Raw genomic sequence first — 6,051 nt, forward strand, 5'->3', positions numbered from 1 at the left:
AAACTTCAGAGCAGAAATTGAAGAAATAGATCGCAAATACATTGTATTTTCGCATCGTGTGTGTGATCACTTGACCATTTAAACAGATTTTTTCATTAGTCGAGAAGAAAAATCTTTTTTAACACGACCAATGAACGCGCCAATTACACGTGATAAATTCGAATACACATGGATAAAGATATTTACGATGAAAATTATGAATGAGAGTATTTGTAGTTGAAAATAATAAAATAGACTTTGATTAAAGATAACTAGGAGTTATTTATTTTAATAGAAAGTGAAAAAATGTTGCTTGTGAGGTAAATTCGTCTCAAACTCGTGTTTTTAGAAATAAAATGATCATTGAGGCCTAAAATAAAATTTCATTTGTTTGGCATTGCCGCCCGACTCACTGAAAAACTTGCCGCCCAAATAATTTTTTTGCGTTTCAGAAATTTATTTCTTTTTATTTAAAAAAAATCGAAATTGTGCCGGAAATTGATCGTATCCGCCGAGTTTGTTCCTGGCTTTACTTATTTCAAATCATGATCTTAAAAGCGCTTGCCTTACACTGTATTGGGAGCAAACATTTAAATGACATAGAAAAGAAAAAGTCTACCAAAAGTAATGTCAAAGAGGTTGGCATCTCCCTATGCTGCAATGCATTGGTTAAGGGAGATGGATTTTATCAAAAATCAATTTTCAGCTATTCTTTGAAAAAAACGTTCTGAGAGACCTTGTAGAGGACTCAATTTTAGCTTTTGTAAAGCAGAAACAGATGATTTCTTGACTTTGTTGCTTCATGAGATAGAAATTTTTCACCGGGACATCACAGAACAAATATGTGTGGCTCTTACATTTGTTGAACTTATTAAATATTTGAAATTTATCATTGACAAATTTTCCCTTGAACCAGAGAACAAAGTATCTACCATAGTCAGAACCACAATGATGCATTCAAGATAATTATGGCTGTAAGCACCAAAGCTTAAAGACCATTTACAGGTTTATAGTAGTTTTGTACCAGTAGATGCTAGCCTGGAACAAAACATACATATTTTAAAGACTAGCATCTTGTGTCAATTGAAGTACTTCCCCCTTTTCTTGCCTTTCTTCTTAACATGAATAAGATAATTCTTAAAACATAAAAGATACTGACAGAAACATATTTATAAATGTATCCAGTGTACTAGTGATGAATAAAATCCCCTCCTTTTCCACAATTCTAAGGGCTCATTAATTTATCTGTATTCATGTAATGCATGTCCAGAGTTCTGTTAATCAAACAAGCATTACAACCCATAATTTATTTATCTGCAAAAATTGTCTGTCCTGCTGCATATTTCCATTTTGAATTTATCATACGTTTTAAACCTATCCCTGAAAAATCTTGCACTTGGATAATATTAGTATAAACACCATGTCTATTTGTGCCAACCTTCCAAATTTTTAATATTTTGCTATCCTAATTTGGAACAGATCCTTTATCCTCAAAACTTATCAGGGGAAGTAGGCGTGCTTGTATGGTAGTTCGTCACACCTTACATGTATGATTACTAGCCTCCAGGTATTGGTTTGAGTCCTAGTTGGGCAGTTGTAAAATTAAGGTTTGATAATTTCATGTCAGATGTGATAAGGTTAGTCAGTTTCCTCCCACAGGTTGGAATTTTCCTTCAAGTACTACGGTTTAGTACGGCACTAAAACTGACTGCCATGAAATTACCCATATGGTGTAGAAAGTGATGTTTATAAAACCAAAGCAAACAATCAAAGTTTTAAATCTTTGTCCATTTGTACAAGGAGCTGTAGTGGTTGAGCCATTTAACTTATGGTAATTTCACCAAACTGTGACCACAACTTCAAGATGTGACATCAGGCCTCTGTTCAATGGGCAGTCCCACAATAAAAGTTCAATTTTCACGTCATACATTTTATATGGTTAATTTGTCAGTTTCCTGCCTCAGTTCTGTGTTTTTTTCTGGGTACTTTGGTTAACTTTGCCAATAAAACTGACTGTCTTACGTGAAATTATCCATAAGATGTAGAATGTGACATTGATGGTTGACCCCTTTCGAAGAAACCACCAGCATGTACACAACAATGCTGCAATGCTTTAGACAACATTGATCTGGAGACTTCATGATTTACATGTATATTAAGGCTTTTAAATGTAAAAAAAAAAAAAAAAAAAATCCCTACCTACCTACCCACCTGCTGATAGTGTGGGTCGGCAATGCCAAACAAACAATTTTTTAAGGGTGGCCTGAACATCGATTGTAAATCCGTGCGTCAGGAAATATGTGACAATCACCACGGGTACGGATTTGCTGCAGCTTCTGTATAATGTCACTAGTAAATAATTTCAATGCTCTGAACTTTTAACGAATTTGTAAAGTTTCATTTACAATGTATACATGTATCTACCTGCCAAAGATAGGTTTTAAGAATACTACACTCAGAAGCGTAATGTCAAACTACGGAAACTAGTCAGCTGTTCATTAAAACATTTTTTTTTCTAAAAAGTTGTATACCAAATATCTTAACGGTAAACAGTAATCAATTTTATAAATTCTGAATGAACATGTTCTCTGCTAATAACAAAGGGTTGACTTCTAAGCTAAAGGCATGGAAGTAGAATTTTTTTTCAACCAAATGACTTCTAATGAAAGGGGGAATACACCTTCCTCTACACTGTCAGTATAAGTAGATGCCATTGCTTCTTCTACCAACCGAGCTAAAGTTTAGTAATTTTTAAAGTTAACAGCAAGCACCATGTTTCTGGTTTCAATGACAAATGGCTGACTGAGTTTTTCATGGCTTATAAATGTTAAAGGGGGTATAAGCAAAAGTTATTGTACATTTGTTGTAAGAGGGGGTATTCAACCCTATTAAAAGAGGATAAAGACAAAATTGAGGAACAGACTGTCCAACAAACTAACACTATCTTGAAACAATTTAATCCCTAGAAAGAGCAGAGAGTACAGAGATGAATATTTATATTTTGACTTCTTTAATTGACTGAATATGAATAACTTGCAGTGTTCCAGCTAGGATTTGAAAATAGAGGGGCGCGTTTTTAAAAAGGGCACTTTAGCGCGTTCTCACTGAAAAAAATCAAATACTTAATATTACCACATAAAGACATATTTCTTGATGCATGGTGGGTCTAAGATGAATTTGCAACGCGATGCGCTGCGTTGTTTTGTAGAATTATTTTTATTACACTTGTGAAATGAATTGTGCATGTCAGTTTAAAAACTTCACATAAATCTGCAATACAGTCAGGAACAATACTTACATTTTCTCTGAAGGCCAGCCTGGATCCAAAAGTTTTTTCAAGGGCCCTGTAGAATTTTTTTAGGCCTTACCAGGTTTGTTTTTTATTGCAGGCACATACATATTAATAGTCTTGAATGTTCTTATATAAAAGCCAAAAATATATGTTTGAAATACCTTATACATGTAGCTTGTTTCTTATTATGATGGAAATAATAAAGGAATTAAATAAACATGAGTTTTTCAGAATTAAAATCCATTTAACCATGTATTTTCAGACTGGTGAACTTTATATATATTTGTAATATTATTGAAAAAAAACAACAAAAAAAACAGCCCCCCTTTCCATACCCCTAGATGTAAACTGAGACTACTATTATAGTAGTCTCAGATGTAAATTATTTTAATAAAAAAAGTATTATCAGTTTCACCCCAAGAAATTATTATAATTTTTCATGAATGAATCTTAGCAGTTGTAATCAAAATGATTTCCAAAATGAAATTCCTACTGTCTATAAATAACAATGAAATGTAACTGTTTCCTGTTAATAAGGGGTTTCCCGAATTTTCCCGCCAAAAAGCACATGGCTTTCAACAATTGTAAACAAAGCATTCAAATTGTGATCATGGATTACAGTTTTAATTAATTTAATTTGGATATAGATATTCAACTTAAGGTACAGTCAAGCAATGTTTTTACTTTCTTCTGGATTAAAACTAGTTTGAAAGATCAGTTTAAAAAATAAAAACATCAAAACAAAAACGATCTGAATTGTGAATATTCAGTGACCCATAAATTTTTTGAACTCTGCTACGGAGGTCAAAGTTACATCAAGTTTCATGCATTTTGCGTGTTGACCTATTGGAACGATTCTTTTTAAATGACATAATAAATAACAAATACAATAGAAATGAACACCGTTCACATTTATTTTATAAATTATATTTTGCATTGTCAGGTGTTAAAATAATCAATTCATTTAACTTCGATGTTTGGTGATTCAGGGTAAAGGGATTAGACAGGGTCGTAAATTTCACCTGATTAAGTAATTGACTCTAATCAAATAGGTGATTATAATCAGGTAACAAGTGTCAACAATTTTAATCTGTTGTCTTAATGAAGTGTGTGTATCTCGAACTCAACAAAATGGCGACGATATGAGGAAAAAAGATTGTTTTTTAAACTTTTTTTCAAAAGGGCACAGAGGCGCTTAAAAAAGGCAGAGGGGCGCAAAATTTCGGGGGCGGGGCGCGGCGCCCCTCCATTTCATGCTAGCTGGAACACTGACTTGTGTGTTTAAAATCAATTCATTTCATATATATATTCTTGTAATTCATTAATACTCTGCATTATTAAACACATAACACAAAACATTATTATTTATACAGCATGTCATGATTTATAACTGATTGCTCCAGATCACATAAGTTCACTCTAAAAAAAGAGTTACGCGCCCTTGAATTTTGCACCTTAAAAAAAATCCTGGGGAGAACACTGGGTCACTATTGGTCTTAGCTGTGCAACCTAGGTCCTTGCAATATGTTTGCCAATTTGCAGTATCTATAGGCAGCAAACTGTCAAAAATTATAATAAGGACATGTATAATAGCTATGATTCCACAGCTATATAGACCTTACTCCTTTTGAAAATCTGTGCCGCTAAACAAGATTTAATTTCTTGAACTATACACCTTATCGCCATTTGTCCGCCATTACTGCATATCACACAGGTTCCCTTAAAATTTTGACATCAAAAAACAAAATATCTGATGCCACAATGGAAAAGTGATTGTTGTATGCGTCAAAAGTTCAAGCGGCCGGGTCAGCTGGGATTAGCGATAAGGTGTATTGACGCTGTACAACAATCACTTTTCCTTTGAGACATCAGATATTTTCTATTATTTTTAGTGTTGGATAATCGTTCGAAATTATCAATGGATTATCTATTACCAGTCAGGGGACTTAAACAAGTGATTTTCTAAATCACTGATTCAAGTAACATTATTTCCATAAAGGTTGGAAGTTAGAGTTGTCTTTCTTTAATAATCACCTATTTAAGTAGTACAAATTAATCACTAGAAGAAGTGATTTAATTTTATTGTAGCTTTAAATATAGAATACTAATGATCCAGGGACTAATTATGTTTCTAAACTTATCAGAACTAACATCTGTGTTGTCTAGGATGACCAGGTCATTTCAGGTGATGACCTTGTACTGAATCTAGGATAATGACATAAAAATCACTTGTTTACGTATCAGACCTCAATTTCCTTGCCAAAAATCACTTCTTTAAGTATCATTCTGTTAATAACCCTCACTAATTTCAACACCCCCGAACAGTGAAATTTTTATCGCGAACAGTAGAATTTTATTACATAATCTGAAAGATGAAACCTTGAACTTCACAGGAAAAATACTCCCACTGCTGTGAAAAATCTTTTAAGAAAGTATCAGTTCATTATGTAAAGCCATTATTATAGCATTTTTTCAAATAAAATAGAATTTTCAGCTAAATGATAGCATCAAAGGCATTAACCTTGCTACTTAAAAGAAGCAAAAAGTTCATATTTATTAATTTTACTAATTAAAAGATATTACTTAAACCTATGTGTTTAAAATTTTGAAAAAACTACAAAATCCCAATTTGTGATTAAACCTTGAATTTGCTACTCAAATAAGTGATTTTAAAATCACTTATTTCAGTAAGTCCCCTGACTGATTACTACATGTTTGTATCAGTTGTCAGCAACCAATGTAACTGACTATTAGTTACTAGGCCCAACTAACTGACATCT

At 32.9% G+C, this 6,051-nt stretch overlaps 1 protein-coding gene across 1 annotated transcript in view; it reads right to left on the minus strand.

The window, feature by feature from the left end:
- The window catches only part of LOC143083484 (tyrosine-protein kinase BAZ1B-like), a 42,950-nt gene that overhangs the window by 36,297 nt on the left and 602 nt on the right, over positions 1-6,051 (minus strand). The window lies entirely within an intron of this gene.

Source organism: Mytilus galloprovincialis, chromosome 7, assembly GCF_965363235.1.
Source record: "Mytilus galloprovincialis chromosome 7, xbMytGall1.hap1.1, whole genome shotgun sequence".
Lineage (NCBI taxonomy): Eukaryota > Metazoa > Mollusca > Bivalvia > Mytilida > Mytilidae > Mytilus > Mytilus galloprovincialis.